Source organism: Macrobrachium rosenbergii, chromosome 59 (genome assembly GCF_040412425.1).
Source record: "Macrobrachium rosenbergii isolate ZJJX-2024 chromosome 59, ASM4041242v1, whole genome shotgun sequence".
NCBI classification, from domain to species: Eukaryota; Metazoa; Arthropoda; class Malacostraca; order Decapoda; family Palaemonidae; genus Macrobrachium; species Macrobrachium rosenbergii.
In genome coordinates this window covers 36,006,087-36,017,113 of record NC_089799.1, presented here as the reverse complement: position 1 = coordinate 36,017,113, position 11,027 = coordinate 36,006,087, and the positions used below count along the sequence as shown (strand labels likewise).

Below are 11,027 nucleotides of genomic sequence, written 5' to 3'. Positions count from 1 at the left end.
ACATAGGAACTTGCGAAGAGTGCTAACGCATCAAAACCGAAACTGACTTAATTCAAGTCAGTAAGACAAACGCTACTGTAGTTTAGGTCAGACAATTTACTTCACGTCAGTTTAAAGTTGTCAGCCATATGCAATATACCCCCGAAAAAAAGTATACATTATTTTAACCAGACCACTGAGCTGATTAACAGCTCTGCTAGAGAGGGCTGGCCCGAAGGATTAGATTTATTTTACGTGGCTAAGAACCAACTGGTTACCTAGCAACGGGACCTACAGCTTATTGTAGAATGCGAACCTCATTATGACGAGACATGAATTTCTATCACCGGAAATAAATTCCTCTAACTCTTCATTGGCCGGTCGGAGAGAATATACTCCCAGTATGATCATCTTTAGCTAATTAACGTTACTTGTTTTTTATACGAATGCCACAAAAAGGGCCTCTGATAAAAGTCATGGTATTTTAGATACAGCCAAAGTCCTTCAAATGGCATACTAAGGGCATAAAAAAAAACCTTAAAAGAGCCATAAAATGGAAGCAATAGTCTCACATACAAAACACTTACTTAAGTCCTTCAAATGGCACACTAAGGGCATAAAAAAAACTTTAAAAGAGCCATAAAATGGAAGCAATAGTCTCACATACAAAACACTTACTTAAGTCCTTCAAATGGCACACTAAGGGCATAAAAAAAAAAAAAAACTTTAAAAGAGCCATAAAATGGAAGCAATAGTCTCACATACAAAACACTTACTTAAGTCCTTCAAATGGCATACTAAGGGCATAAAAAAAAACTTTAAAAGAGCCATAAAATGAAAGCAATAGTCTCACATACAAAACACTTACTTAAGTCCTTCAAATGGCACACTAAGGGCATCAAAAAAAAAAAAAACTTTAAAAGAGCCATAAAATGAAAGCAATCGTCTCACATACAAAACACTTACTTAAGTCCTTCAAATGGCACACTAAGGGCATAAAAAAAAAAAACTTTAAAAGAGCCATAAAATGGAAGCAATAGTCTCACATACAAAACACTTACTTAAGTCCTTCAAATGGCACACTAAGGGCATAATAAAAAAACTTTAAAAGAGCCATAAAATGAAAGCAATCGTCTCACATACAAAACGCTTACTTAAGTCCTTCAAATGGCACACTAAGGGCATAAAAAAAAACTATAAAAGAGCCATAAAATGGAAGCAATAGTCTCACATACAAAACACTTACTTAAGTCCTTCAAATGGCACACTAAGGGCATAAAAAAACTATAAAAGAGCCATAAAATGGAAGCAATAGTCTCACATACAAAACACTTACTTAAGTCCTTCAAATGGCACACTAAGGGCATAAAAAAAAAACTATAAAAGAGCCATAAAATGGAAGCAATAGTCTCACATACAAAACACTTACTTAAGTCCTTCAAATGGCACACTAATGGCATCAAAAAAAAAAAAAAAAAACTATAAAAGAGCCACAAAATGGAAGCAATAGTCTCACATACAAAACGATGTCCTTCAAATGGTGACTAAGGGCATTTAAAAAAATATAAAAGAGCCATAAAGTGGAATCAATAGTTCGTCCTGGGAAACTCTTTCCTTCAAATACTTCACTGGGCATAAGAAAAAAAAAACTAACATCCAAAAGTGGAAGAAATAGTCTCACATACAAATGTTTACTTAAGTCCTTCAAATGTTGTCACAAACAAGGGCATAAAAAAACTAAAAAGAGCCATAAAATGGAAGCAATAGTCTCACATACAAAAACACTTTGTAAGTCCTTCAAAACGTACTTAACATAAAAAAACTATAAAAATTTTAAAATGGAAGCAATAGTCAACATATCCACTTAAGTAACAAATGAAAAACAAAGGGCATAAAAAAAAAAAAAAAAAGAGCCATAAAATGGAAGCAATAGTCTCACATACAAAATGGTTAACCGAAAAAGTCCTTCAAATGGCACACTTGGGCATAAAAAAAAAAACTATAAAAGAGCCAAAAATGGCAATAATCTCACATACAAAACACTTAGCACTCCTTCAAATGAGTTCACTAAGGGCATAAAAAAAAAACTATAAAAGAGCCATAAAATGGAAGCAATAGTCTCACATACAAAACACTTACTTCTCCTTCAAATGGCACACTAAGGGCATCAAAAAAAAAAACTATAAAAGAGCCATAAAATGGAAGCAATAGTTGGTTCTTACAAAACGCTTACTTAAGTCCTTCAAATGGCACACTCGGGCATAAAAAAACTATAAAAGAGCCATAAAATGGAAGCAAAAGTCTCACATACAAAACACTTTAGTCCTTCAAATGTCACACTAAGGGCATCAGAAAAAAAAACAACTATAAAAGAGCCATAAAATGGAAGCAATAGTCTCACATAAAAAGACTTATTTTCCTTCAAATGCAAAAATAAGGGCATAAAAAAAACTATAAAAGAGCCATAAAATTTTTGAATAGTCTCATTTCAAAAACACTTACAAAGTCCTTCAAATGGCACACTAAGGGATTGAAAAAAAAAAAAAAGAAAAGATAAATAAAATGGATTCGATTTTGTCTCACATACAAAACGCTTTTTAAAGTTTTCAAATGGCTTACTAAGGGCATCAAAAAACTTTAAAAGAGCCATAAAGTGGAATGTCTTTAGTCTCTTTTGATGATGCTTACTTAAGTCCTTCAAATATGAACTAAGGGCATAAAAAAAAATTTTAAAAGAGCCATAAAATGGAAGCAATTAATCTTCAAATACAAAACGCTGGAATTAAGTCCTTCAAATGGCACAACAATTACTAAAAAAAAACGTTAAAAGAGCCATAAAATGGAAGCAATAGTCTGATTACAAAACACTTAGTTAAGTCCTTCAAATGGCATTTAAGTGCATCAAAAAAGAGCCATAAAATGGAAGCAGTAGTCTCACATACAAAACACTTACTTAAATGCAAGAAAAGATCCTTTGGCGGAAAACGTCCCTGCAGGTCCACACTAATAAAACACCAGTGGCACCAGAGATGTGCTTCAGTCGTGAAGAGTTTAAAACGATGTGGAACACTTACGTTGTTATAAATTCGTTCGTCCTGGAACCTTCTTTCCGTACTTTCTGCACGAGAAAGTTCACTAACATCAATATATATATTTTTTTACCAGTAATGTTAGTCGTTCGTGTTGTCACCAAACAACTACTGAATTTCGCAGTTTGAGTGATTAAAATAAGAATGGCTTTTGGGTTTGTAGTTTAAAACGTAGTTAACATGTTAATAGGTAATTTTATTATAACGTCAACGATATCCACTTGAAAACACAGAAAAACAAAGGGTAGAATTTGAGAGAAGATATTAACTAGCCTGTCGGTCAGAATGGTTAACCGAAAAAAAGTTGCTTTAAGTTATCTTGCATTTTCCGTCTTACACCCAAATTCGGCTTATGTCAGCTTTCTGGGCTAGCACTCGCTAGGCCCGAGTTCAAATCTTCGGCGGGCTAATGAAGAATTAGAGGAATTTATTTCTGGTGATAGAAATTCATTTCTCGCTATAATGTGGTTCGGATTCCAAAATAAGCTGTAGGGCCCGTTGCTAAGTAACCAGTTGCTTCTTAGCCACGTAAAATTAGTCTAATCCTTCGGGCCAGCCCTAGGAGAGCTGTTAATCAGCTCAGTGGTCTGGTAAAACTAAGATATACTTTACTTATGTCAGCTTTCTAACGATGAAAAAGTGAAGCCCTCATCACTTCTGATATCTCTTGAATAAAATGACATATTTTCTATTGCAAAAATTTTTCACTCAGACTTAATGAAATTTAATTTTTGAAACTCATTTCAACGTGACAAAGAGTTAATGGAGATCTTTGATTGATGATTTGAAGATAAATAATGATTCTACTTTGTTTACATCTATCAACTTTTTCTGAAAGTTTTAATGGTCTTATGAATTTAATTGATAAAACTCTGAGGTAACGAAAACCAATGTCTTTGGTTTCCTCTTTTTGATGATTGTGTTCATGAGAAGTCTTCATTTGTATGAATCTAGGAAGAAGTAACGCTATTTTTACCTAATTTGAATGTATTTAATTTTCAAATTGAGCAAACTGGAATGAAAGACCTGTTGATAACAGTTACTGGCAAAATAAGTATATCTTAGTTTAACCAGACCACTGAGCTGATTAACAGCTCTCCGAGAGAGGGCTGACCCGAAGGATTAGATTTATTTTACGTGGCTAAGAACCAACTGGTTACCTAGCAACGGGACCTACAGCTTATTGTGGAATCCGAACCACGTTATGACGAGAAATGAATTTCTATCGCCAGAAATAAATTCCTCTAATTCTTTATTGGCCGGTCGGAGAGTCGAACGCTGGCCAACAGCGTGCCAGCCGAGAGCTCTACCCACCCCACCAATGTAGAACTGAACAGAGCATATTCTTCTACCCAGTCAAATGACTCTTCTAAAACACTGAACTGTTGGTCTCTTCCCCTTCTCTATCTTCTATAGGAATGGAATGGAATATAGAATTTAGGCCAAAGGCCAAGCGCTGGGACCTACGAGGTCATTCAGCGCTGAAAGGGCACTTGAGAATAGAATGGTTAGAAATGTGTAACAGGAGGAAAACCTCAAAGCAGTTCCACAAGTGTTAGGAGAGGGTGGATAACAAGATGGAAGAGAGAATATGAATGGAAGTACAGTAAAAGGGATGAAAGGGGTCTCGTAGCATGGACTTGCCGAAGGGACTTTCTTAAAGAACTGCTAAGCAATTCCTTACGGTGCACCGCGTGAGATGCGCTGACGGCACTACCCCCTCACGAGATCTCTTGTTTATAACAGAAGCGTTACTTTGACCAGAAATGTAGAAAAAGAAATTAGCATTAATACTCGCTTAATCTCCCATTTTCCCCCCTACTGCTCTAAGAATGGTAACCACCGAGCATTGGATGTGGTAGGTTTACGAAGTGAGGAAAGCATAGGAAGTGATACTTTACCAAGTAAATAAAGTAGAGCTAAAAGCGTACTATTTCAATAGCTTCGTCTGCGAGAGATAATCGTTCAGTGCAAACTGAATATTCAAATTTTCATTCTAATGTCTCAGTGAAATGTGAAATGATTTCATGGGGGTTGTCTTATGAAAGGACATCGTACTCATGAGTGCTGTAGTAATCAAAATTGCAAAATTTATGGGGGATGTCACCACACCCTCATTTGTTCCAGTAACGCAAAATCTAACGCAAATCTTAACGTAGTTTCACCTAGGAACACCGTTCCTAGATCTAACCTTGTGTCTACAACCACGACTCAGAGAGCACGAAGAGAAAACATAACGTAAATTAATCAGTGTAACAAATCAGACGAGATGCTGACTGTCAATGCTAGACAATTGAATTCTCATGTAGCATGGACTTGCCACCTACTTTCTTGCCAACTGCTCCAGCTACCATTCATGGTAATAATAATAATGAGTGCGTGACCCAAGTATTTTTAAACCTCGTGGAGGCCAAAGGTCAGCCTTGTTCCTGTTTGGCTGAGAGGCCGACCTTCCCACCGTCAAACAGTTTGCATTGAATATTGCACCCTTTGCAACTGACGTGATGGAGGGCGGAGTTTAACTTAGTAGGGTGCCGCCTGAGAATAGGCCCATAAATCTTGAGTTTACGGTTGTTAGTTCATGACAAAGTGAACACGCCCATTCACAATGTCGGACTGATGAATGTAAGAGACCATTTGCAGCAGAAAGGTTACACACTTGCTGATCAGGAGGTTGAAAGTGACACACTTGAAAATGTACAAATTGGCGCTGATTATTTCAATTATTTTGTGTATGGACCAGAAGAGTGTGATGGCATCAGAGTATTTGTATCACCTAATGCAGTATCCCCTTAAGGGAGACAGCCAGGACGGGCTAAACAGGGCGTTGATACGTCTGTCATAAGAACTTTACGTGTATGTAAAATTCAAGAGACTGAGCATGAAGTTGATGAGTGGTGGAAATTAGATACGCTAGGCATTCGGCCCTATGAGCAATTCACTGTTGTACACCAAGGATGAGGTTCTGAGCCTGTTGCACCTCCTGTGAGGTAGGACCATCCAGTTGATGCCTGCCGCAGCCCTGAATGAAAGTATGTCTGATACCTTTACAACAAAGATTCGAGCTGAACACTGGAGCGTAGGTACCTACAGGCTCTACGCCAGTGTCATCGGCCGTTGGACTGCACTAGATACCCATCTTAGTGCAGGCCGATCCGCCGCCAAATTCTGGCCTCTTGATTTCAACCCACCTGAGAGGATGATGTCGTTCGATCTGTGAAAGTCCTGAGTGATGGTGAAGAATGTCTCATGCCGAACGAACACATTATCGTGTTGGAAGTAAACGACAGACATGAAGACCGGAACTGTGATACTGTGTCACGTGAAGTGAACAATGATATACGAGTAAGTGTTGAAAGTGGGAAATGACAATAATGTGCTTGATAGTGAAAGTGTGGCAGTGAATATTGACAATCACGAATTAATTGATAATGGCTCAGAGACAGTGGGCGAAGACAGTAGTGAAAGACAGAATATAGTGAATGCAGACAGAACTCAGGATAGACCCAAAAGAAAAGTGGCTCTAACCCAATGAGAGAAAATGGGACATTGACTCCGTGAGGGTAAACCATAGTATTGTGTGTAAGACCATTTATTCCTTGAGAAGGAGTAATGTGAGACTATGAGAAAGTCCAAGGACCCATATGGTTAGGATTGGATGTTTATTCTCCATGCTACCAAAAGAGAGAGGAGCACCATTTTGCGATTTGTTCATATTCTTATTGTTTTTGTGCACTGTTATGTCATTGTAAGGCATGCAATAGTGTCCAGGTCCATGTTTGTGCTGCGAGCCAACTTCGACTGTGAGGCCTCTAGTCACAGTTGGACCACAAGTCAGACCCGAATGTTGTCTCTTCTCAACTGTCATGCTTAACATTTCTTCCCTGGCTGTCAGATTCCTCTGGCTGGGAGGATGTCGACAAAATCTTCTGCAAGGATTTTGCTGACAAAACCTCCTATCTAGTCAGTAGGAATAGCAAAAGAGACATAATGAGTTATGTGGCAAGAAATGAGTGACGTAGAGAATTTACGCGATGGTTCTGATTTGAATATTACTATTTCTTTTGTGACTGTCTTTTGTTGTTGAGGAATGCACTATAAGTTGCACTTTTGATTAGTTAGAATTCTGGAAATAAGAAATTTACTTACAGTAACGTAGTTAAAAAAACTTGAAATTTCTGAAAAGGACTCTCTTTGGTGAAGCCAGAGCGCTCTTCATTCACTCATCTTCCAACACTCGTGTAAGTTAGATGTGTTTTTTTGTGCCCTGTCTTTCCCGGGCGGCTACTCGCTGGATTGACCACGAGACTAGAGGTAATTATAGTCATTCTAATCCATTTAATCGAAGTCCATCTCAGCTTTTGTGCTGAATTGAAACTTGCTGCAAAGTAGCACAGCATTGGTGAGCCTGATAGGCAAAATTCTAGGCACGATCAGTTAGTGATATCAGTGAAATTGTAGCAGACTCAACGTAATTTTTTGCGAGTTGATTCAGCCGCTACGTGTTCCAGAAATTCATCCTGTGTTCCTCGTTCGGTTCGCTCTTGAATGTAAACCCAGCTATATTTTGGATTAACGTAAAATCATTGTAAATGTGCATATGATTTTTCCTATTAACTTAGTATTAAATATGGGTGAGTTTTTTTGTTTTTTTGTGCTGAGGTTTATTTTTGTAATAAAATTAGAAAATGCACTCGCGTTTGGTGTAATTTCCACCCTGCAGTGCTGGTTCGAAGCCATAGTCAGTGGACTTCGTATAATATCCTTGCCCTGAACAATAATATCACATGTAAAAGGAGACACTGCTGTCTTATCTAAACTCTTTCAAACGACAAAGAAAAGCAAATGATTTAAGCCCTACTAATATATCTCGACGCTTTTTGCTTTCTTGAATGCATGCTCATAAAAAAAAAAATTATCTCTTGCTTCCGGTTTATTTTGATTTATTTCTCCGAAACTTACATTCAAATCATCACATTCTCTCCTTTTTCAGTTCCTTCCCCCTCCCCATTCTCCTCTACCATAAAATTTCTCCTGTGCTCTAATCCTTTTATTTTAAGATTATTTATTATATATAAATCTGTATATCTTACTATCGATTTTTTTAGTACGAACCATATTTCAACCTCTCTTCTCTTCTTCTTCTACAAATTTGTGTCCTCTAAATGCCTGTCTTCCTTTCATCTCGGACAAGTATCTGGCAAAATGGAGAATGATCAATCTGCGTTTTATGTTTACATATATTATGGCAATACGCTGCAATGGCGCATCTTTGTTTAAGGCGTTCATTCAACGAAGTGTCAATGACTTTGGCAGTTATGACGCCCGAAAGCCACAAACAATTCATTTGTTGCCCACTTGATTGAAAAGCTTGAATATAACAGCAGACCAAAATATTCGAGAGTAACTTGCTTTCTCTCACTAACTTCCAACAGTAAATTTTGATAAGTTATTATGAAATTAGATAAAATGTAAAAAGTAAATGCACTTAATTTTCAGTTGCAAAAGCAGATATCAGATTTGCTGCACGTAGCCTAACTGGACGTAGGAGTAAAGGTCATAATAATTTTTCAGTGGGCTTTTCATTCTCTGATACATTCGTTCTCAGTGCGAGGCAAAATAAATCACCATTTATTTTGCATCTGTGCATTTTTATCTTGACATTTCATTATAAAAGTTTGGTTCGTAATTGAACACGAGAGATTTTATTAAACTTTCGCAATAGACTGAATCTCTTTCGAAGTCTTAAAACCCTTGTCGGGGGTAACTCAAGTGAAAACAAGGACTCGGACAGATAGAGAGTCAACAAGACATTTCCCAAACGTATAAACTTCCCGGAGGTAATGCGTAACATTAACGGAATGGTGCTCGGGGACCTTTCTGCCTAAGCCCCCTGATTAGTAGATATTTGAAAGACTCCTGATACAAGACGAGCCTTTCAGTGTTTGTCGATGGTTGCTTTTAAAACTTTGGTTTCTTCATCCATTACGGTGACGGGATTGCTACGGTAAATTTCGTTGGTTGGCGGTTATCATCAACTAATGATTTCAGGTCTTCATTTTTACATCAAGGCTATTCTGTTAGGGAGAGAGAGAGAGAGAGAGAGAGAGAGAGAGAGAGAGAGAGAGAGAGAGAGAGAGAAACTGTGGGATGCAGAGTTGGTGTTAGCTAAGACCAAAGCATACACTGGTATTTTAATATGACCTCCATTACCCCATCCTCAAGTTACTAATATCTTAGAAAGTAGGTCAAGAATACCCATTTCAAACCTCCAAGTAACTCTTGATGATTAATGTTCTGGATCTCATAGACATCAAGAGTCGTTGAGTGTTTTCAGTTGCCATTTCCATTAGGACTCTTGTCCCCTTTTCATTGCTGTATGTTATTGAGTTTCATCTAACTTCTCACAGTATCGTTCCACGTAATATTATCTGGCTTATAATGTCTACGGAAAGAACGCGAAAGTTGACCAGTTGTAACACGATGAAGGAAAGTTTTAAGTAAATGTTCTGGTTTTCAACTGCTGTTTGTTTTCCATCAACGTCTTCTGTTTAATTCCATGAAAGGAGCTGAAAATCACATTCATGATAGATTAATTACAGCACAATATGCGGCAGCGCAATCCGATGGCTGTAGATTTTAGTTTTCTGTAAAAGAAAACTGTTGGTATGGCTATTTGTCTGTCCGTCCGCACTTTTTCTGTCCGACCTCAGATCTTAAAACTACTGAGGATAGAGGGCTGCAAATTGGTATGCTGATCATCCACCCTCCAATCATCAAACATACCAAATTGCAGCCTCAGTGGTCTTTATTTTTTTTAGGTTAAAGTTAGCCATGGTCGTGCGTCTGGCACCGCTATGGGTGCCAGCAAAACAGGCCACCACCTGGCCGTGGCTGAAAGGTTCATAGGCAGCGGCTGAGAGTTTCATGGGCTGTGGCTGAGAGTTTCGTACAGAATACTCGATTGCACAGAAGAAACTTCGAAACATTTTTTTACTTGTTTTCTTTTTTGATGTCAAACCAATTTTCAGGGGACGCAAAATAAAAGCCCGAGGTTTTGTCGCTGCTGTCAAGGAATTCTTTCAATCTGTCTTCGAAAGAACCTGTTTTGTTATTCCTGACACCTTAGAAACTTATCTCACAAGTCAGCACGCTCGCAAAAACTGTTTCCATCCTAAACTTGAATGGAATGACTCTGCTCTCCATGCAGCCGGTTTGTAAACCTCGTTTTACACCTTTTCGTTTTTTATTCGTTTTCTTTTAAATTCGACAGGTTTTTATTCCCCTGTTTTCTTCACGCGCCAGCTTTAAACACGCTAGCTTTTCTGACTTCATTTCTACGAAGTCCATCTTGTGAGCTTTTTGTGACTCCACGTGTTTTGCCGTTTCCCAACTTAGTGAGCGTGATTGGCCGACTTTCCAACTCTTCTCATTGTCTCATGAATTTATTTCTTTGCCACGGTTTGTTGAAGGTGAGAACAAAGGAAAACGATTTTGGCATATTCCAGTTTTTTTTCTGTTCCTTAAAAGAAATGATTAATGTAATGGATGTTATTAGGGTCCGTTCAGTTTAAATAAGAAATTTTGCTAAAGTTTGAACCTTAGAAAGAATGTTTATTCTATCTGCATTACATAATGCATTCGTTATTTACCCTCTGAATTTCCAATAATTTTTGGAAAAAATCATTTGATCAACCCAAATCTAAAGAAGTTCATTGATTTGGTATCAAGTACAATGAATCCAAATCGTTTCAACTTTGAAACTGACATCAAATGATAGATTTCAGTTGTACTCTAATGCCACTGTTTTCCATAATTTCTCTGGCTTTACTCAAGAGATCATCGCAGTCTATGGTTAAAAACTCAAAAGACATAAAATCGTAATTACACCTAACACTTTTTCAAGCGATAAAATAATTTTTAATAAAAAAGTGGCTCTAATAACTCGACAAAACTTAT

General features: G+C 37.5%; 1 long non-coding RNA gene across 1 annotated transcript in view; it reads right to left on the bottom strand.

Annotated features, from left to right (window-relative positions):
* Nucleotides 1-3,134, bottom strand: part of LOC136837749 (uncharacterized) — a 12,807-nt gene extending 9,673 nt beyond the window's left edge. Inside the window, exon 1 of the long non-coding RNA XR_010852752.1 lies at nt 2,933-3,134. This is a non-coding gene — a long non-coding RNA (uncharacterized lncRNA). The remainder of the gene's footprint in view (nt 1-2,932) is intronic.
* Between the last annotated feature and the right edge of the window lie 7,893 nt (nt 3,135-11,027).